Raw genomic sequence first — 22,590 nt, 5'->3', positions numbered from 1 at the left:
TTTACGAGGGTTAGTCAAATGAAAACCTTAATTACATTATTAAATATTATTTATTGTGCAGAAGTGGTACAAAGCTGTATAACTCTCAACATAATCCCCACCCCACCCCCCCACGCTCAATCCAAGTGCTACAGTGGTTACTAAATTACTTTAGAAAAAATTCTTTTCGTAGTCCGCGCAACCAATTATGCACCACGAGGCGTACCTCTTCATCAGAACGGAATTTCTTCCCTCCCATTGCGTCTTTGAGTGGTCCAAACATGTGGAAATCACTTGGGGCAAGGTCTGGTGAGTATGGTGTATATGGTGGATGAGGAAGACACTCAAAGTGAAGGTCAGTGATTGTTGCAACTGTTGTACGGGCAGTGTGGGGCCTTGCATTGTCATGTTGCAAAAGGACACCTGCTGACAGCAATCCACGTCGCTTTGATTTGATTGCAGGCCGCAGATGATTTTTTAGGAAATCTGTGTAGGATGCACTGGTGACAGTGGTGAATCTATTCATGTAGTGCTCCAAAATGACGCCTTTTTCCTCCCAAAAGAGATTCAGCATAGCCATCCCTGCTGATGGTTCTGTTCGAAACTACTTTGGTTTTGGTGATGAGGAATGGCGCCATTCCTTGCTCGCTCTCTTCGTTCCCGGTTGGTGGAAGTGAACCCGGGTTTCGTCCCCAGTACCGATTCTTGCAATGATGCCATTAACTTCTCGTTCAAAGCGCCGAAGAAAGTCTGCACAAGCATCAACAAATCGCTCTCTCATTTCAGGAGTCAGCTGCTGTGGCACCCATCTTGCAGACACTTTGTGAAACTGGAGAACATTATGCTCTATGTGGTGTGCTGACCCATGACTAATCTGTAAACATACTGCAATGTCATTCAGTGTCAATCGGCGGTTTTCCTTCACTATGGCTTCAACTGCTGCAATGTTCTGTCGAGTTACAACTCGCTGTGCCTGACCTGGGCGAGAAGCATCTTCCACTGACATCATACCATTTGCGAACTTCCTACTCCATTCGTAGACCTGCTGCTGTGACAAACATGCATCACCGTACTGAACCTTCAACCGTCGATGAATTTCTACGGGTTTCACAATTTCACTATTCAAGAACCGAATAACAGAACACTGTTCTTCCCTGGTGCAAGTCCCAAGTTGGGCGGCCATCTTTATACTGATACTGCGACGGTATGTGTGCATCTGCACTATGCTGCCACCTACAGGCCATTCTGCACCCTGTTTGTAGCACGTTTACAAACTTACAGGATAAGGGTGCAAAATTTCGGTTTGTTATTACAAATTTTATTTTCATTTAACTCACCCTCGTAAAAAGGAAAGGTTTTTGCACCGCCGCTATGGCTAATAGAATAATTCGGTTTTTTTACTCGCTTATTAGTAAAAGATAAGGAAACACCTGTTATAACCGAACCAAACAAATACTGAAAAGTACCGCACATGCAAAACCAAAATACAGGTATCAGTCTAACAAGGTCGGTTTTTCCCCTCCTTGCTACGCAGTCCCGCAACACCAGAGGCCAAGGCCAAAGCTTGGCTCAATGCGAGGAGGTCACTGGTTGCGGAAAGTGATGCAACGTAGAAGGGTTCCACTGTGCGATGGGCAATAAGGACTGATTTAGAGGCTGTCAGCAAATGGCTACTTACGGGGATCTAGATAAATCGAGAACAATAATCCTTTATTTACTCATCTTCTGGATTCATATTAAATCGTTGCCATTGTGTTTCAATTCTAAAAAATTATTCACACAAGAATTCATTAGTCTTCAGCGATTATATGTAACAATATCTATGCACCGACTGGAAGCGCAGTGAAAGTGGCCAGGGAGCGAGAGGTACTGGTATCACAGAATAAAGTATAAGAGAACAAAATTTTAGACACACCAAATTAAAATTTTTACAGTGAGAAAGTACACACATGAAAACGGGAGAGTAAGATAATATATGGTATCTGTATTTGAAATTCCACTTTCAAAACGCCGTGGAAAGAAACCACTGCTCAAAATGACGTCAAATTTTAACTGCATATTACTCATGCAGGTGGAAACATCATGGAAGAAAGGAATTTAAGGGAAATTTTACCAGTGTATCACGCTGTAAGCGTCTTAACGTAAATGGGGTCGGCTACAAAGCAAAGTTGAATCGCAATACGACGGCTATAGTCTGAGTTGCAGATTACACCATTCCTACTGTTCAATGTACATCACTGCAAAAGTTCGGCAGTCAAAAGTTTTGGCTCTATTAGTTAGGTAAGCTGATCACCACGGCAAGGTTATACCGCATGGGATGGAAAAAACCGATTCTCAAGTGGTCATCAAAATTAAAATGATGTCGATTTTCAATTGTCGTGAGACCGGCACAAGACATGTTCAGTATGCTGTACACTATGTTCTGCCACAATTTTAAATCGAGAGATTGTATGTTCCACTAGAGATCGGAGTGTCTTGGCGGTATCGTTCTGAATGCGTTGCTTAATGCTTGCCTGCAGATCAGTTAGGTTGCTAATTATAGAGCTGAACACAACATGTTTCAGACAGCCCCACAACCTGAAGTCAAACGGAATAAGATCAGATGACATGGACAGACAGGTTGTAGGGAAATGACGGCTGATAATTCTAGCATTTCCGACATACCTCAGCAGCAAACTCCTTTACTGGCTTTGCAACGTGCGGAGGACGATCAACTTGTACACAAAAGATCGTACCCACACACTTACGCTGTTGAAGGATTGGAATGACTTCGGTGCACAATAGACTCTAATATCGTTACTAGTCACATTACAGATAACAGTACCCACAGGACTCATATCTCTTAAAAATAAATAAATAAATAAATAAATAAAAATGCGGCCTTACGATAAACGATACCGTTAACAAGCCCCACGCAGTCACCTTTCCAGAAGGAAGACGTACCAAATGATGCACGTGAGGGCCTTACTTTTCCCATATTCTGCAATTATGAATATTATCATGTCCCTGCATATGGAAGTATGGACGTGGGTATCCTATCCCCATAGAATGTTCGTTGGTCATTCATTAACCACTTCCATGCTAGTGACAAATTCCAGGACCTACGTCTGTCTTACTGGCAGGTCACTAAGAAGCAACTCCTGTACAAGAGAGATTTTGTATGGCTAGCAATGCACGATGTTTCGTAGGATTTTATGCACAGTGCTCGCAGGAATCTCCAAGGTCCGGGCAGTGCCACGTGCACAGAATGTTTGCATACCACCGTTGGACCCTCTTTCAAAGCTGTGGCCTCATTTTCGACAGACGTCAAATCATTTTTTTTCCTCTCTCTGCACACTGAGCTTGAAAAGAAACTTTTTTTCGATTGTTGTTACAATTTTTTCCAGACCCTTAGCAGACAACAGAGCAATGACTTTTTTTTACAGCCTTATGTGTCCGGAGCCCCTGCGGGGCTACTGTCGCACACTCACCGTTCTTGAAAAAGAGCTTTACGAGCGACGTGCGGTCCTTTGTATAGAGAGTCATGTTGAGCGTTTGAGACGAAAACAGAGGAACAGCGTGAGCTGCCCGTCTCTTCATGCGTATGTTCAGACGGTTACTGAGTCAGTTACTGGTCAGATTTCTAACTAGTTATTTTCTTCTTTCCGTGGTGTTTCCCCCTGTGTCAATGATTTGCTGTTCAAGTTTGACCTCATTCTGAGGAGTGGTTTTCTTGCTACAGCATATTGAAACTCTAACTTTAGGTATGGACACACGGGGTTTAAAATTAAGAGCAACTAATTCGACGACCAAAATTAAATAATCAAGTAATGCAAGTACTAAACAGTTACTACAAAATTGTTAGTCGCCCTACGGCGCTGCTCGTGGACAAAATATTGAAGACCCTGAATTGACCATACCGCTACTTAACAACAGCACAAGCGGCTTAAGGCCTAATGAAAGGTGTCTTCCACGGCGATGCCAAACAAATTAAAATTTTGATGTGGCTCAGGTACAAGTATTTATCAAGGAGTTACAGGACAAGAACAATCCAAACTTTTTCTTAGCAACTGCACAAACGTCTTAAGTCCAATGGTAAGTGTCTATCATGGCGAACCCATTTCAAGGAAAACAATTTAGCATACAGTTTTCAGTAAGGGATTGAACATCTCTATCAAAAAGATAGCTTAGTGTTAACGGCGATCAAACTGAATTCCACAGAATTACACGCGAAGGTGTCTTAAGAGCATTAACATCAAATACAGTGGTAACACAATTAAATACCGAGAGCCATGTAAAAAGTTTGCAGTTGATGAACGTGCTTTATTATTTCCCAAAATTAACATCTGTTTTGGATGATTTTAAACATAGAGAGGTTTAGTGCTCAATGGCTGAAGAAAACATTTTGTTAAACGCAACAGTAGCCCTAGACAGCGTCACTTAGATACACCCAAACACAATTTTAAAAAAGAATCTGTCGCGTCAAATCATCTACAATTGACATATAAAACACCAATGCAAGCCAAGCGATTATTTCAGAGGTCACACAGGATAACAAATAGCGAAAATAACCCATAAACGTTACAGAGTCAACAGACCCCAATGGGCAGTAACGGTGAGTAAACAGATGACAAGGTAATTGCTACACAGTCGACTAGTCGTCTAATAGTAAGTGAAAAGTAATGCCGGCTTCACGTAATCCGCTCGCCATCCGCCATAGCAAAATACACAATTTCTTTTCACAGGAGTATTATTGAATCGTTTGGTGAATGTCACCAGATCAACCAAAGCATATAATGAGGTGCCTGATAAATAATGCATTAATTATAGATAATTCGTCCTTTAACGCTAGCATATGCGCACAAGCAAACATTATTCTAGTCAGTTATAAAGCTCATGCATAAAATAAGTTTGCAAGCACTGAAAGCGTTGAAGAGTATAGCAAATTACAGGAGGCCACTACATAAAGCTAATTCCGCTAGCACTAAGCGCTAAATGTGAAACTGACAAAAATACCAATGAATTAAACGCTGGCGTACCTTCGACAAACATATTATCACAAAATACAAGACACTAAATAATATATTACCGAGGTAGTTTACAGTTAAACTTAATAGAAAGTGTCTTGAACTCTGTTAGGAAGTGCAACGGCCAAGAAATGGTCTGAAGGTGAATCGAAGGATACTCTGAAAGGCACGTAAGTGTGAACTGCAGAGTAAAGTTGTGGATATAGATGCAGCTGTACATTAATAAAATATGAAACACTTTAAAACAGGTTGGCAACAATGGGATAAAAAGAATCAGGGCAGAAAATATATAGAATGAAATTAAAGAAAGCACATATTGTGTCCACAACAAGCCAGTCACATACCTTAGTGATGTGGGGGGTAGACAATTAAATTAGAAATGTAATACACTTTTGACACAAATTGCGAATGTGTATCCAGAAAATCAGCCAAACAGAGCCAAGCATCAACACACAAACGATTTCCATTGCCTCGTAACACTAGAGTGGAGGAAAGTCACAAATGTCAAGCAAGCCAGATAGAAACCAGGAAGGAGTAAATTAAAAAAAAAATAGTGCAAATGGCTCTAATCACTATGGGACTAAATATTTGAGATCATCAGTCCCCTAGACTTAGAACTACTTAAACCTAACTAACCTAAAGACATTACACACATTCATGCCCGAGGCAGGATTTGAACCTGCGACCTTAGCAGCAGCGCGGTTCCGGACTGAAGCGCCTAGAACCACTCGGCCACAGCGGCCGGCTAGTAATTCGCATATAGTTTGATAACACGTTACTGATATCGCAAGAAGCCTTACCTTTATAGATTGAAGAGCCAAAACACAACGAATACCTGTTTAACAGCTTGCTTGTCCATCTATGGGACGAAATGCATCTCTGATCCTACGTAAAGGGGTTCCGGGAGTTTGTTGGTATGTTTATGGAGGTTTCTGGCACTGGATGTTAATGGACAGTTTATGCAATTCGCGTGATCAACAGGCCGCTGGTGTGTATACAAGACTATACTAACGATAGGACCCAGATGTGTTCCATAACATTTACGTAAGGCGAAATTGGTCGGCAAGACATCAAAGTGAGATCAGTATTATTTCACTGTAGCACGGTTCTGGTTCCGAAACAAGAACAAGTATACTGCTGAGAGATGACATCAACGTCGGGAAAGACATCAAGTATGAAGGGATGCAATTGTTTCGCAGCTGTCAAAGTGTCTGAAAAAAGTATTCATCGGTAACTTAGAGTACGTAAGAAAGGAGCCAGAAGCAAGTGCTATCAAAGGGTCACCTATAAAATACATAAGCTGTTGTAGAACTAAGATCCTCAACAGAGAAGTCTACTAAAGCTAGAAGAAGGCAACACGGTTAGATTATAGAATACTGGAAAAAAGGAGATGCCAAAATCAATAATCCGTTCAATGAGATGAACAAGAATATAGATGTCTTATAGCGTTAAATTAACGTTTCTCACCTTACAAGACCAGCATGCGAGTGTTACTATCGTCATCAAGTAAGTTACAGTATTTTTGAGGAGGAACGTTTTGAGCGTTTCCTTTAATTCACTTTAGTTGCCCTAATTAATTTCGTTACGTAATTAATGTAACTTTTCCTTCTTTCTTCTCATGTCTATAACTGTAATGTCTGGTGTACGGTTTGTGTTTTTTTCAAGGCAGCAAACGAGGGAAAGGATTTAATAAATGAACAGGTAGCAAACCAGGGAATTGATGTAATAAATGACAGAAGAAATACGTTTCCACATTTATTGGTCTCGCATGCCGAAAATCAGTTTACGACGTAAATAAACATTGTAGAACACGAACAGATTTTATGTTTCCAATTAAAATATTAAGTCTTTGTACAAGACAGCGATGAAGTCGTTATAAATGTTGATAAATACACAAAACACTTATCACAAATGAACTCATTTGTGTTGCATCTCATTTGTCTTTTGTTCTGTTCATTACCAGACGCAAGGAGTGCAGCGTATTGCTTTTTCTACGAGTATAAAGAATGGGACAGCCGGTGGGACAATAGCTAGACGGAGCTCCCCTGCCTCGCAGGGTTGCCTGCCAGCCAGGAGCAGGTGTTTCCGCGGCGTCTGGTTTCACTACCCACGGCCGAAGGCTGCAATTTGGCCCATGGCGGCCGAAAGTCCATTAATGAGAGAGCATTTCCCTTTGTTCTTCTCTTCTTTCCGGAACGACCCGCAGTACCGGAAAAATACGGACAGGGGAGTTGGTAATTCTCTGCGAAAGCACAGAAAACTTGATTAAATTGGTTCTTTTTCGATGGGGGAAAGAAATGATACCCTCTGGTATCTTTTTCCAGACGATTCTGCGATAAACAGCCCTCGAAATGAGATTCTGCTGGACGTAAGGACGGGCTGCAAATGTTTTTTAAACTCTGTTCTACAAATTCTTCCACAAATGACATCATGTAATGCATTTCTGTATGGATTCGTAACACACTGGAAGGGAAATAGGCAGTATCATTAACGTAAATCGGTAGTATGGTTTGATTTGCAGGAGCTGCAGAAAATCCTCCACATTGCTATACTACTCAGTGGCTTCATTTTCAAACAACGCATGATACAAAATCCGTAGAACTCGAAGTTAGCCATTATATTATCTTAAAAGAAGATGAAGACGTCAGTACTGCAACAGTTATACGTAGTGGCATCTAAAGGATCAGTAGTTTGTGTCCTCGTTTTTATTGTTGACAAATAAAAATATTGTTAACATCGACTGTGAAGAAGCTGTATTTTTTAAATTGAAATGACATCTTCCTGATCACTGCTGGAGAGCTTTGTGTAACTGCCGAATATATAAAAAAATTTTTAACATTACAAATGAAGCTTTTCGCAACATATAATGAGTATACATTTCGTATACATGTACAGCGCTATTTTGTAATTGATCCAAACATACTCTTCCAAGAATCAATAAGAGAAGCAGTTACTGTCAATTGTGACGCATTAGCTCATGTTTGACTTTTGGCAGCACAGAGGTTAAGGAAATACCTACCATATTTTAATCCTACCTACGTCTGTAATGGATATCGTTCAAATTCCAATTGGCTATCGATTTGGAGATTTCGACTTTGAAAGTCGGTAGGCTATATATTGTTACATGTTTAGATTGCTCCTCACAATTTTTATAACAATTTCTCTCCACGACGTATTCAAAGTGACGTAATAGACAATCGCAGTGTGAAGCAGAAGATGTACGGAAACCTCGTAACTAAGTAATAGCGACGTTTCGTAAATAGTTCTTGACATACAAATAAATATCTGACAAATTAGGGTTAGGAACAAAAAACTTGCTATATGGTATACGAAACCACTTTGACAGAGGAATCAGGTGATATGAAGTTTGTTATGTCTTGTAACAAAATCTTTACAAATGTAGTTAAGCAGTTTTCTACACTCTTGGAAATGGAAAAAAGAACACATTGACACCGGTGTGTCAGACTCACCATACTTGCTCCGGACACTGCGAGAGGGCTGTACAAGCAATGATCACACGCACGGCACAGTGGACACACCAGGAACCGCGGTGTCGAATGGCGCTAGCTGCGCAGCATTTGTGCACCGCCGCCGTCAGTGTCAGCCAGTTTGCCGTGGCATACGGAGCTCCATCGCAGTCTTTAACACTGGTAGCATGCCGCGACAGCGTGGACGTGAACCGTATGTGCAGTTGACGGACTTTGAGCGAGGGCGTATAGTGGGCATACAGGAGGCCGGGTGGACGTACCGCCGAATTGCTGAACAAGTGGGGCGTGAGGTCTCCACAGTACATCGATGTTGTCGCCAGTGGTCGGCGGAAGGTGCACGTGCCCGTCGACCTGGGACCGGACCGCAGCGACGCACGGATGCACGCCAAGACCGTAGGATCCTACGCAGTGCCGTAGGGGACCGCACCGCCACTTCCCAGCAAATTAGGGACACTGTTGCTCCTGAGGTATCAGCGAGGACCATTCGCAACCGTCTCCATGAAGCTGGGCTACGGTCCCGCACACCGTTAGGCCGTCTTCCGCTCACGCCCCAACATCGTGCAGCCCGCCTCCAGTGGTGTCGCGACAGGCGTGAATGGAGGGACGAATGGAGACGTGTCGTCTTCAGCGATGAGAGTCGCTTCTGCCTTGGTGCCAATGATGGTCGTATGCGTGTTTGGCGCCGTGCAGGTGAGCGCCACAATCAGGACTGCATACGACCGAGGCACACAGGGCCAACACCCGGCATTATGGTGTGGGGAGCGATCTCCTACACTGGCCGTACACCTCTGGTGATCGTCGAGGGGACACTGAATAGTGCAAGGTACATCCAAACCGTCATCGAACCCATTGTTCTACCATTCCTAGACCGGCAAGGGAACTTGCTGTTCCAACACGACAATGCACGTCCGCATGTATCTAGTGCCACTCAACGTGCTCTAGAAGGTGTAAGTCAACTACCCTGGCCAGGAAGATCTCCGGATCTGTCCCCCATTGAGCATGTTTGGGACTGGATGCAGCGTCGTCTCACGCGGTCTGCACGTCCAGCACGAACGCTGGTCCAACTGAAGCGCCAGGTGAAAATGGCATGGCAAGCCGTTCCACAGAACTACATCCAGCATCTCTACGATCGTCTCCATGGGAGAATAGCAGCCTGCATTGCTGCGAAAGGTGGATATACACTGTACTAGCGCCGACATTGTGCATGCTCTGTAGCCTGTGTCTATGTGCGTGTGGTTCTGTCAGTGTGATCATGTGATGTATCTGACCCCAGGAATGTGTCAATAAAGTCTCCCCTTCCTGGGACAATGAATTGACGGTGTTCTTATTTCAATTTCCAGGAGTGTATATACTATCGTTGACGGAACCTTGGTTTCCTTCAGAGATTTCGTAAATTTGCAGTCACCGTCTCACGACTACCGAATCTGTAAGTGGTTTCCCTTTTTTTATTTTTTCATTTTATTTTTTTTATTTTATTATTTTTTTCTCCTTCGCTTCTTATCAGTGATATCTAGGTGGTGTGATTTTCAAACGCGTTTCTGAATGATTCTGTTTTACCGTCATCACTTGTTCAATGAATGGACCTTTTCAGTCAGACTTTTGAGTGGAGTGAAAACAAGACTGTCTCTTATTTCCGAAATGGATAATTAATTGTTGGAATTTTCATAGCCAGACTAAGAATGAGAAATTGAGAAATGGGTTATCAAATTTGCCAGAGTGGGCTCTAGTTTGCAACCAAAATATTCAGTTACTTTAGAGAAATCAAGGTAATTAACACAAAGTTACTTATTTGAAGAAAAATTGTAACAAAGATATTTTCCGAAGTTTCATAACAAAACGAAGAGTGCGTAATGGACCAATTATAAAGTTCTACTTTCACCACAAAACAATTAAGTGAAAAAACTACCTGAAAGCAACCGGAATAGTTAAGAATACATGTATTATCGATTATTAGGAAAATTAAATTATTTTATGAACAGCTGCAGCTAGTTAAGGAATTTAAGAATTCGGTTCGCCAGTAAACGCTGTGTGCACGCTCTGGCTGGCCCATCAGCACCGACCGATCGCCATGCTCCTCCAATTGCATCACTGGATGCAATATTTACAACGCATTCCCCACTATTGTCAGTTTCTCGTGGCATGTAACCGTTATTAATCTGTCAAGTAGCTCCTCAGTTGTCATCATGAGGCAAAATGCACCCCTATCCAGTCTTCACAGGAAGGAAAATTATCTGCCGGTACCAGTTGTCGAATCCGGGTCCACCACACGGAAGATAAGGAAGTGGACGTACAGAGAATGGTACCAGAGGTCATTTGTCTGGCGTATTATGCAACCTACACGGACTCATTACCTGTAACATGATTTCCAGCGTCATTCAAGGCAGTAAACTTTTCCCCAAACCATTTTGTTTCGTACCCTCAGGCAAACTGTTAAAAAATATTTTACTGCCTTTTTTGTGCCTCTTCCATTCACATTTTAAGTTTTTGTTGTACAGCTTGCATGTTACTCGTATTTTCCTGTAACGCATAGTTGTTATCTGAAGGGTTCGGATATCTCGCACCTCTTAAGGTTGTTGTTGTTGTTGTTGTGGTCTTCAGTTCTGAAACTGGTTTATGCAGCTCTCCATGCAACTCTATCCTGTGCAAGCTTCTTCATCTCCCAGTACTTACTGCAACCTACATCCTTCTGAATCTGCTTAGTGTAGTCATCTCTCGGTCTCCCTCTACGATTTTTACCCTCCACGCTGCCCTCCAATACTAAATTGGTGATCCCTTGATGTCTCAGAACATGTCCTACCAACAGATCCCTTCTTCTAGTCAAGTTGTGCCACAAACTTCTCTTCTCCCCAATCCGATTCAATACTTCCTCATTAGTTATGTGATCTACCTATCTAATCTTCAGCATTCTTCTGTAGCATCACATTTCGAAAGCTTCTATTCTCTTCTTGTCCAAACTATTTATCGTCCAAGATTCACTTCCATACATGGCTACACTCCATACAAATACTTTCAGAAATGACTTCCTGACACTTAAATCTATGCTCGATGTAACAGATTTCTCTTCTTCACAAACGCTTTCCTTGCCATTGCCAGTCTACATTTTATATCCTCTCTACTTCGACCATCATCAGTTATTTTGTTCCCCAAATAGCAAAACTCCCTTACCACTTTAAGTGTCTCACTTCCTAATCTAATTCCCTCAGCAGCACCCGACTTAATTCGACTACATTCCATTATCTTCGTTTTGCTTTTGTTGATGTTCATCTTATATCCTCCTTTCAAGACACTATCCATTCGTTTCAACTGCTCTTCCAAGTCCTTTGCTGTCTCTCACAGAATTACGATGTCATCGGCGAACCTCAAAGTTTTTATTTCTTCTCCATGGACTTTAATACCTACTCCGAACTTTTCTTTTGTTTCCTTTACTGCTTGCTCAAAATACAGATTGAATAACAGCGGGGATAGACTACAGCCCTGTCTCACTCCCTTCCAAACCACTGCTTCCCTTTCATGTCCCCCGACTCTTATAACTGCCATCTGGTTTATGTACAAATTGTAAATAGCCTTTCGCTCCCTGTATTTTACCCCTGCCATCTTCAGAATTTGAAAGAGAGTATTCCAGTCAACATTGTCAAAAGCTTTCTCTAAGTCTACAAATGCTAGAAACGTAGGTTTGCGCTTCCTTAATCTAGCTTCGAAGATAAGTTGTAGAGTCAGTATTGCCTCACGTGTTCCAACATTTCTACGGAATCCAAACTGATCTTCCCCGAGGTCGGCTTCTACTAGTTTTTCCATTCGTCTGTAAAGAACTCGTGTTAGTATTTTGCAGCTGTGACTTATTAAACTGTTAGTTCGGTAATTTTCACACCTGTCAACAACCTGCTTTCTTTGGGATTTGAATTATTATATTCTTCTTGAAGTCTGAGGGTATTTCCCCTGTCTCATACATCTTGATCACCAGATGGTAGAGTTTTGTCAGGACTGCTCTCCCAAGGCCGTCAGTAGTTCCAATGGAATGTTGTCTACTCCAGGGGCCTTGTTTCGCCTCAGGTTATTAAGGTTATTGTAAGTTTTCTCTGTGTAAAAGGCACCTGACTGGGACTTGATTTATAGTAAGGGCATCATCCATTATCAGCCGTGCCAGAATTGCCTCTCTAGTGTCCGTTTCCCCAAGCCAAACAAATTGTTGCCTAGAAGATCCTCCATTTTCCTTTTGTGTGTTGTAGAAATGATTCTGATCAATAATTTGGATGAATGAGGTACCAAGCAGACTGAACGTTAGGACCGTTTTCATGTGTCCTTGAAATAATCGGAACTATATGCGTGATTTTTTTTCCTAAGTTCTGTGTTGTGCCCATGGCCCGTTGTCTCCACATAACTAGCTCGATTTGTCGTTTAGTTGGCATTTCTTCCAAAGGCCTTAGAGGTTCAGAGGGAAATTTAGCAACCGATTCTGGCTCCTTAGGTCGCAAGTCACGCAAAGCGCTGCCATACGTTGACTCTGATATTGGATACCTTTTGTCCTCCAAATCGATTTTCGATTGTTGTTATACCTGATACATCAATAGCTTCAAGCTTTCTGCAACCGATGAGACTCTGAATCTGATAATCAGTATGGAACGAGAGGTAATACACCACTGACCATTAAAATTGCTACACCAAGAAGAAATGCAGATGGTAAACGGGCATTCAGTGGACAAATACATAATACTAGAAATGACGTGTGATTACATTTTTACGAAATTTGGGTGCATAGATCCTGAGAAATCAGTACTCAAAACAACCACCTCTGGCCGTAATAACGGCCTTGATACGCCTGGGCATTGAGTCAAACAGAGCTTGGATGGCGTGTACAGGTACAGCGTCAACACGACACCACAGATAAAGAGTAGTGACTGGCGTATTGTGAAGAGCCATTGACCAGGCGTTTTCAATTGGTGACAGATCTGGACAACGCGATCGTCAGGGCAGCAGTCGAACATTTTCTGTGTCCAGAAAGGCCCGTACAGGACGTACAACATGCGGCCGTGCGTTATCCTGCTGAAATGTAGGGTTTCGCAGAGATCGAATTAAGGGTAGAGCTACGGGTCGTAACACATCTGAAATGTAACGTCCACTGCTCAAAGTGCCGTCAATATGAACAGGAGGTGACCGAGGCGTGTAACCACCGGCAATCCATACATCATGCCGGGTGATGCGTCAGTATGGCGATGACGAATACACGCTTCGAATGTGCGTTCACAGCGCTGTCGCCACAGACGGATGCGACCATCATGATGCTGTAAACAGAACCTGGATTCATCCGATAAAATGACGTTTTGCCATTCATACACCCTGGTTCGTCGTTGAGTACACCATAGCAGGCGCTCCTGTCTGTGTTGCAGCGTCACGGGTAGCCGCAGCCATGGCGTCCGATTTGATAGTCCATGCTGCTTTGCAAACGCCGTGGAACTGTTCGTGCAGATGGTTGCTATCTTGCGAACGTCCCCATCTGTTGACTCAGGGATCGAGACGTGGATGCACGTCTGTTACAGCCATGCGGATAAGATGCCTGTCATCTCGACTGCTAGTGATACGAGGCCGTTGGGATCCAACACGGCGTTCCGTATTACCCTCCTGAACCCACCGATTCGATAATTTGCTAACAGTCATTGGATCTCGATCAACGCGAGCAGCAGTGTCGCGATACGATAAACCGCAATCGCGATAGGCTACAATTCGACCTTTATAAAAGTCGGGAACGTGATGTTACACATTTTTCCTACTGACACGAGGCATCACAACAACGTTTCACCAGGCAACGCAGGTCAATTGCTGTTTGTGTGTGAGAAATCGGTTGGAAACTTTCCTCGTGTAGGCACGTTATAGGTGTCGCCACCGGCGCCAACCTTGTGTGAATACTCTGAAAAGCTAATGATTTGCATATCACAGCATCATTTTCCTGCCGGTGACATTTCGCGTCTTCGTGGAATGGCAATTTTAATGGCCAGTAGTGTACAATGCAAAATGGCCCGTTGCGTGAGCATGACTTTTTCGGTACGCTCCCCGGCATAGGAGGAGGTGGGATGGTGCCAGATGGCAGCACTGGCGGCCAGATCGTCGGCCAGGAGTTGGGAGGGGGGGGGGGGAGGATGATGCAGGGAGGGGGAGGGGGAGCGCGCTCTGGTGTGGAGGGTCTGTGGCGGCGGCGTCGGTCTATAGCAGGGAGCGCGCCGTCAGCAGAAAGCAGAGCGAGGCCGACCGGCCTCTCCAAGGCGCGGGAGCCGTGCGAAGCGGGGCAGCCAGGGACCCGGGCATCACGAAGCGACGCACAGCAAGGCCGGGTTGCCCAAAACACATACGCATGCACACTCAACTGCAACAAGAACTCTTTCTACTCTTCAAACGTCAATTTACTTTCAAAACCTTTTCTTGAAGAATTTATTTTATTTACTAGCGTTTCATCAAGAACATTAACACATTTAATCACACTATGTGAACGTGGAAGTAGATGCCAGTGGGTAGCTGATGAAAACAAATTAAATTTCTTTCAACATATAGAAATTTTCTTCCTAAAAGCCCCTTTTTTCTTTAAACAGATTTAATATTATAATCAGAAAGCACCCTCTAAATACCAAGTTACAATTTATTCAGAGGCAGAAAGAACAAATTTTGACAGTGTGAGCTTTCGGACTGAGAACCTTGCTTCTGCCTTTTGACACGGCCGTGGTCACGACCGCTCATAAGAACCGCTGAAAGACGACACTGGTGCAAATCTGTAACACACCAGATTACTTTAAACTAAATATTTTAACAACTCATACAAGCACATAAACTATGCACCCCGTAGTAGTGATAGAAGTGGTACAAAACACTAGCATTAAAATAAATTGACTTGCCACCGAAGGTGCAACTAGATTTTAAAAAAAAATCTCTTACGGTGGAAGGGTGGCAACTTTATATACTAAAATGGCCATTTAAATAAAAACCCATGAAATGCAGTCTTACATAAAGTATATAAACATTCTCTATATTACACATATACCTCCTCTCAAAATGATGGGCAAGATAAAAACTTATTTCAGGAATTCAGCCGTTACACTATAAGCAATAAAATCGTTAACACCGAATCCGACAAATGTGACAGAGGCAGCTATTAACGTACGGCAGACCGACAGACAGACAGACACTAACTGCCTAACGAATGCTGACGGGAGATAGACGAGGAGGCCGGGGACGAGAGACTGGCCAAGAAAACAAGTAGAACTTAGCAAGTAAATGAAACAACATATCACGAATCACTTAACTTTTAATAAACTACGATGTCTGGCGAAGACCTGGTGCCGCACCCCCAAATGCTCTGCCGAACCGTCCGCTGCCAGCCGCTTCAACGGACGCAAGAAGGCGCGCCGATCTCCCGTTTCACGGTGTCGCAGCTCGCCCCGTCGAGACCGATGTCGTCGGTTCACTCCTGTTGCTCTCGTGTCGGCCGCGAAGCCACTACCCCTCGCCATACGGCGCGGCCCACTGGACTCTTTGGCGACCTCAGATGCGCCGACGCTCAAGGCGGACAAGTCATCTCGTGCCTCAGTGCGCGAGCGACCAACCGATCGATCCAACCGCCAATGACTCATTGCCTAAACAAACTCGAGCAGACCGGCAGCCTCTCACATACTACCACTCCGGACGACAGACAGACACTGACTGCCCCACACTGACCCGGCTAACCAACTGACCGGACTCGCCGCCTAGCAAGCTCATTGCAAGCCTTAAATGCAGATGGACAGGCTACCTTTTCCCCTTTCACAGCAGAGGGAGACAACAAAGCTGCGATTGCCACAGGGGCGCCACCCCGAGAAACGGAGGGCGGTTGCTTTACACTATGTGTTGCGACGCGCTCTTCAAACCAGCAAATTTTACCACGGCTCAACTCTAATAAGAATTTTTTTGGTGGGTTAGGAAGCTGGGCGGTAAGAACTATTTACACGTTGTGTTTCGAAGCGTTTGCGTCAAACTACTAGCGGTGATACATCACGTTATGGGGCAAAATGTTCGAATATGCTTCCCAGTGACGTTAAGTGTCCTTTCATTGGTTATTCTCCCGAGAGGCAGCATGTTATAGGCATTCTGCAGAGTCCGTAGGACCATGCCCTGCACGTTGCCTAAAATCCGCTCATCTGCTTAGTATGAAAGGGGGAATGCCCAGCAACATTTAACGTTTTTGATTCTTTTCTATAATATCTCTTTCTCACTCTATCATCTTGCTGGGATTGGTAGTACACACCCAGTTCGTAGATCCTGATAGGCCAGTGATATCCCGTCGTTCCTAGTCCTATGAATATAGAAGGTTGTCTAGTGTTGCCAGGAAGCGCCAGCCTACATTTTAATTCTAACAAGTCTTTTTCCCCTTCATCTGATCTTTTACAGCCACACAAAATGAAAATACGTGGAAACACCTGAAGAACTGTACTGAAATTAAACTGCTCATTATATTCCCTCGCTAAAAGCCAAGAACAAAAATCAGTTGTGTTACTGATGGATATCAAGTATGTATTATAAAACTTTCTGTTTAGAAGCAGTAATGAAAGTATGCCGTTGATCAACGAAGGGTTAGATATCAATTTTATGTGTGGCACTATGATGAGACAGAATTACAATTTAACCATTTGTTGAGTAACTGTATTATTCTTGCAAATTCTGACTGAATAATATTAATAAATGATTGGCGACTCCATGGAGTGCTGTGTGCACAACCACCATGTATGTTCAATTAAAATGAAGGGCAGCGTTGGTCGTAATATTGATGTTTTATTGATAGCAGAATCGTTTTTCGAGCAGATTGTGATCATCTTCGGTGCTGTACATATTAAACTCAGACACTGGTTGTGATTGTGATCGCTTCTCAGTTTTGGTTATTGATAACTTCACACCAGTGTCTGAGTTTAATGTGTACAGCACAGAAGATGATCACTATGTGATCGAAAATCGATTCTGCTATCAGTAAAACATCAACATTACGACCAGCTCTGACCTTCCTGTCAATTAATAAATGAATCCGTGACATGCAGTGTTATTTCTGAATATTGAATCTTTTGTCTTCAGGTTGAAAGTGTTCCCTCTGTGCAGAGAGTCATGGTGCATGCGAGTAATGTTGTATGTGTTAGTTGTTTGTTGACGGAGAGCCCTAGTTGAAGGAGCCGCAGGCAATATTGTCACGTCACTGTCATTTGTGAGAAGGCGATGAATAAGAAGCTGACAACTATATTCATTCTAGACTTACCAATAATTCTTAATCAATTGCGCTCTCTTCACCAACTGTTAAGACACAGAGCAAGTAGCGATTGCATGATATTCGTCTATCACGTTAAACATCAGCACTGAAAACAGGAATGCAGTACTTTGCTTATCACTCAGTAGTAGTTATCGCTTCTTTTCTTGCATCCTCAGCGGGAATTTTACATTATTTAAAAATAAAAATTATCAATTCCACACACACACACACACTCAAGACACCGACCAAGTGCCATTCTGCGTTCAAAAAATGGTTCAAATGGCTCTGAGCACTATGGGACTGAACATCTGAAATCATCAGTCTTCTAGAACTTACAGCTAACCCAAGGACATCACACACAACCATGCCCGAGGCAGGATTGCAACCTGCGACCGTAGCGGTCGCGCGGTTCCAGACTGTAGCTCCTAGAACTGCCACACCAGCCGGCCCATTCAGTATTCCGTCCATTTATGACCATCGCTACCTCCAGATCCCTCCAGACTGCGGACCTGCATCGCTGGCGTTCCATTGTCATGATGTCTCAATCAGTATGCCACGCCTTGAGAACGTGAACACAACGTTCGCAGTAGTAAAACAGTCTCTCACGTGCTGATCGACCACAGTATTTTGCTCAATGATTTGTTTTTTTTTGCAGTATTTTTTGACAAAACAAAGTGAAATATTAATAAAAATGTGAGGTGACATCAGTGATGTGTGATGATATCATGAGTTTAAAATATCGTATTTTGGTAGCTGAAAGGGCTCTACTGAAATATAAGAGCGTTTGTGTGTCACGATATGGAAGATGCATCAATATATTAAGGAAAAAGTGCGAATATTCATTCAAACATACACTTAATCCAAGAGTCATATGTATATGGTTTTGATTACGAACTGTCAAAGTGAGTCTGTGACACATTGTATAGTTATAAATATGGACACTCTTTTTCCTTGTAACAGTTATCGAGGACAACTGCGACATAGAGCTTAAGCTTACTACTGTGAAATGCCACATCGCTCGTAATACTACCCGCTTTCTAGACAAAACCAGAACAACGAATCAGGTCAACGACACTGTTCTCTTTTGTAGTTTTCAAGAGATTCAGTATCGTTCATACAGTGAGAAACATAATGTACCCACCCGGGTCACACGGGGTAAGATCGATTATCATGTATCAGTTACGACGGGTCGGTTACATTGCTGTTATTGAGTGGAGAGTAGTGTGTGTTGTGTGAGTTGAGTCGTCAGGAGCAGCGGCTGAGTGCTACCTCATCGACCACGGATTCCACCGTCAGCAAGTCGGTAGCCTTATTTCCAAGTAGTGAGGAAAACCATTTAATTCAATAAAAGTGAGTATCAACCGAATAGTCAGTGTTCGCCTCAGACACACCAGGTGACGGCCTTCAGTGTGAATTACGTGGAAGTATAACGAGAAACAGTGTGTGACAAAGTCTCGATGTATTTTACCTGTGATGGGAGAGACGTAAATTGATCAGTAAGAGGAAGGCAGTGACTGTCTTTCAGTATCATTTAGTGAATTTCATATTATTCACAGCAAAAAGTTTCGTTGTGATAGTTCCCATAATGCAAGACTGATAAGCTTCAACCATTAGTTCACAAACATTTGAATCAAAAGTTTGGCTGCTAGATTATTCAGTCGTAAAAATCAAAATTTAAACGGGAATGTAAAAGGTTATTGAGGAAGTTGTCTTATTAATAATAGACCCATTGATCATCAAAGCAAGACAGTCTTGCTTGTGGTTGCTGTAAAAGATTCCTGGACATTTCTGCAGGCAGTTCCATTACACATCCTACTGATTGGTGAATATTTTGTTAATAGAGATCAACACTCTTAATTGGATTAATGGTTTGTGATTCTTGTTTATAAACGGGAGTAACATCCGGCCCGTCACAAGTTAAGGTAAATTCACCTGTAAAATGAGCGTTTTATCAAACAGGATTAATCACAAATTAGGCGGCTAACTTATTCAGTCGGAACAGCAAGGTTCTCAACAATTACGTCCTCTCATGACGAAGATGGTGACGACCTCGAAGTTTGTGGTTGGACGAGTGTGATGACAGGAAACTTTGTGAAATTTACCACTTTGTAAAATAAAAGATCTTTTAAAACATGGATAAATACCACGTAATACGTATCTCGTTATAAGATTACTGGTGAACATTTTGGACGCGTCATATTGGTTAAAAATTTATGGGTAATACTATCAAGATATTATTTTGCCCGCACGTTAGCCGAGAGCGCTAATGCGCTGCTTTTTGGACTCGGGTAGGCGCACCAGCCCCGCATCGAATCCGCCTGGCGGATTAACGACGAGGTCCGGTGTGCCGACCAGCCTGGACGTGGTTTTTTGGTTGTTTTCCACATCCCACGAAGTGAATACTGGGCTGGTCCCCACGTCGCGCCTCAGTTACACAACTCAGACATTTGATACACGTTCGCACTATCTCATCGTTTACTCTAGATGCAGACAGCTGGGGTACACTGATTCTGTCCCAGAGGGGTGAGGGGCTGTGGCAGGAAGGGCATCCGATCACCCCTTCAGATTAACCATACCAAATCCAATTGTAGCAATGCCGACACTGCGAAAAAATACGGGACAAAGGCACAAGCGAAAGTGAAAGAAAAACTATCAAGAGATCATTTAAACATCATTAACAAAAACGACTTGAATTTGTGGGAGGCCTTCAGGAAATGTGCGGTGCATCTATAAAGGAGTTCGTGTACAAGGTTCTAATGCAATGAATTCTGTGGTGTACATCCAGCACCTGAATTTTGTATCAAGTGCGCTTGAGAAGATACATCAAATTGAGAAATGTGAAATTACCATCGTAACAGTCGGCACAGCTTACTGGAGAATTTTGCAGAGATGATTGACGAATTTAAAATGGAGTCATTGGAGTAAATTAGACGTTTTCGCGAAACTGTCGTGAGTAAATGTTCATGTAATGATCGTGAGGGTGTGATATGAGAAGTAGGCATGTGTTCGGAGGCATAGATGTGTGGAACAGCACAGACTCTCGGTACTTGAAATTAAGAGGCCTAGGCTTAGTATTTTAGAGTTATTAGCGAAAGATACATTGATGCGCAAAACTTTAGGACAAAAGTACGCATGAGATGTCACCACGAACATAAATTACACTTTTGTTGAAAGACAACAAGTGCACTGAAGTCACCATGGTTTATGATGGTCTGATCACCATTACGAAAAGCAGGAAATGGTTCTTAATAGGGTATGTGATCACCACGCACGCTCTGCAACGTTCCTCCATGCTGGCCACAAGCCTTCTTAATAGGGTATGTGATCACCACGCACGCTCTGCAACGTTCCTCCATGCTGGCCACAAGCTTGGTAACGAGTTTCTGTGGTTGGACTCTACGTTCCTCACCAGCGTGGTCGCCAACTGCTGTATGGTCGCTTCTGCTTGTGGGCATGCTGTAATACTTTTCCCCATTGCATACCACACGTGTTCGATGGGGTTTAAGTCGGGTGAAGGGGAAAGCCAGTCAATTCGCCTGTTATTCTCTCCTTCTAAAAGCTCCAGCGCCTGGACTGTTCTACGCGGTCGCTTACTGTCATCCGCAAAATTGGATTCAGGTCTAAGTTTGAGAATAGGCACATAGGAAAGGAGTAGTATCGTTGCCCGGTGAGTGCATCGTGTATCAGGCTTCGGGAATCTGTACGCCCATGCATCACACCTAATCTACAGATCACCGAAATCGTTTCAGGTAAATGCCGGGATGGTTCCTTTGAAAGGGCACTGCCGATTTCCTTTCCAATCCCTCTTTAATCCGAGCTTGTTCCATCTCTAATGACCTCGTTGTCGACGGGACGTTAAACACTTATCTCCTCCTCCACCTCCTCCTCCTCTACAGATCAGTTCCATCATTGTTCCCGAGTGATACAACGTTATAAGAAAAAAAAGTTCGGAGGCATGTTTTCTATAACACAAAATGACCCAGGGGATGGAACTACGAACGTACGATATGCAGTACTCTAGCAAAACAGTAACAAACGGAACACATCAACTGCACTAAGCACGCCGCTGAAATAAGTTGCTGTTGTCTTTCGGACAGTGAATCTTTGCGTCAAGGTGGTACAAGATGAAGTGTAATCGGTCGTGTAAATTTATCGTTCGACTGACATTAATTGTCCCAGTGTATTTTTGTTGATGAGCCGAAAATATTCCAAATAATTGTCAAAACTGGAAGCTACTCAAGGCTGGCATGAATCCCACGGGGCTTTATTAGACCCTTTCTCGTAGAAAAAGGTTCAAATGGCTCTGAGCACTATGCGACTAAACTTCTGAGGTCACCAGTCGCCTAGAACTTAAACTAATTAAACCTAACTAACCTAAGGACACCACACACATTCTGGCCCGAGGCAGGAGTCGAACCTGCGACCGTAGCGGTCGCTCGGCTCCAGACTGTAGCGCCTAGAACCGCACGACTACTCCGGCCGGCTTCTCATAGCAGACGAAAACTACTCTCCTTCTTAGGGCCTGACATCCAGTAAACCCAGCCCGTTGCAGTATAACCTAAGGTTAAACCGAGAATCTGAGTTAGGGTGCAATCACGAGCAGTGCTCACTTTTAGACATCAGTCACACCACAGATGATGGTGCGCCAGTTCCATGTGATCATCACTGCGAAGTACTTATGATAACTATACTATGAAATGTTTCTGTTACCCACGATCGAATTATGTTACTAATAATGTTCCATGCTCGCTTCCATTATGATAAATTTTGGGACCACCTGGCTTCTGCGTAAAGACGGCGCATTTACTGAAAGGACAGGTGCTTCATTTCGTCGTTTGGGTTTCTGGTGTTATTACCGTTGTCCAAT

The sequence above is a fragment of the Schistocerca gregaria genome, chromosome 5 (genome assembly GCF_023897955.1).
Source record: "Schistocerca gregaria isolate iqSchGreg1 chromosome 5, iqSchGreg1.2, whole genome shotgun sequence".
In the NCBI taxonomy this organism is placed as follows: domain Eukaryota; kingdom Metazoa; phylum Arthropoda; class Insecta; order Orthoptera; family Acrididae; genus Schistocerca; species Schistocerca gregaria.
The sequence above is the reverse complement of the archived record's forward strand: the minus strand, read 5'-3'. Positions refer to the sequence as shown.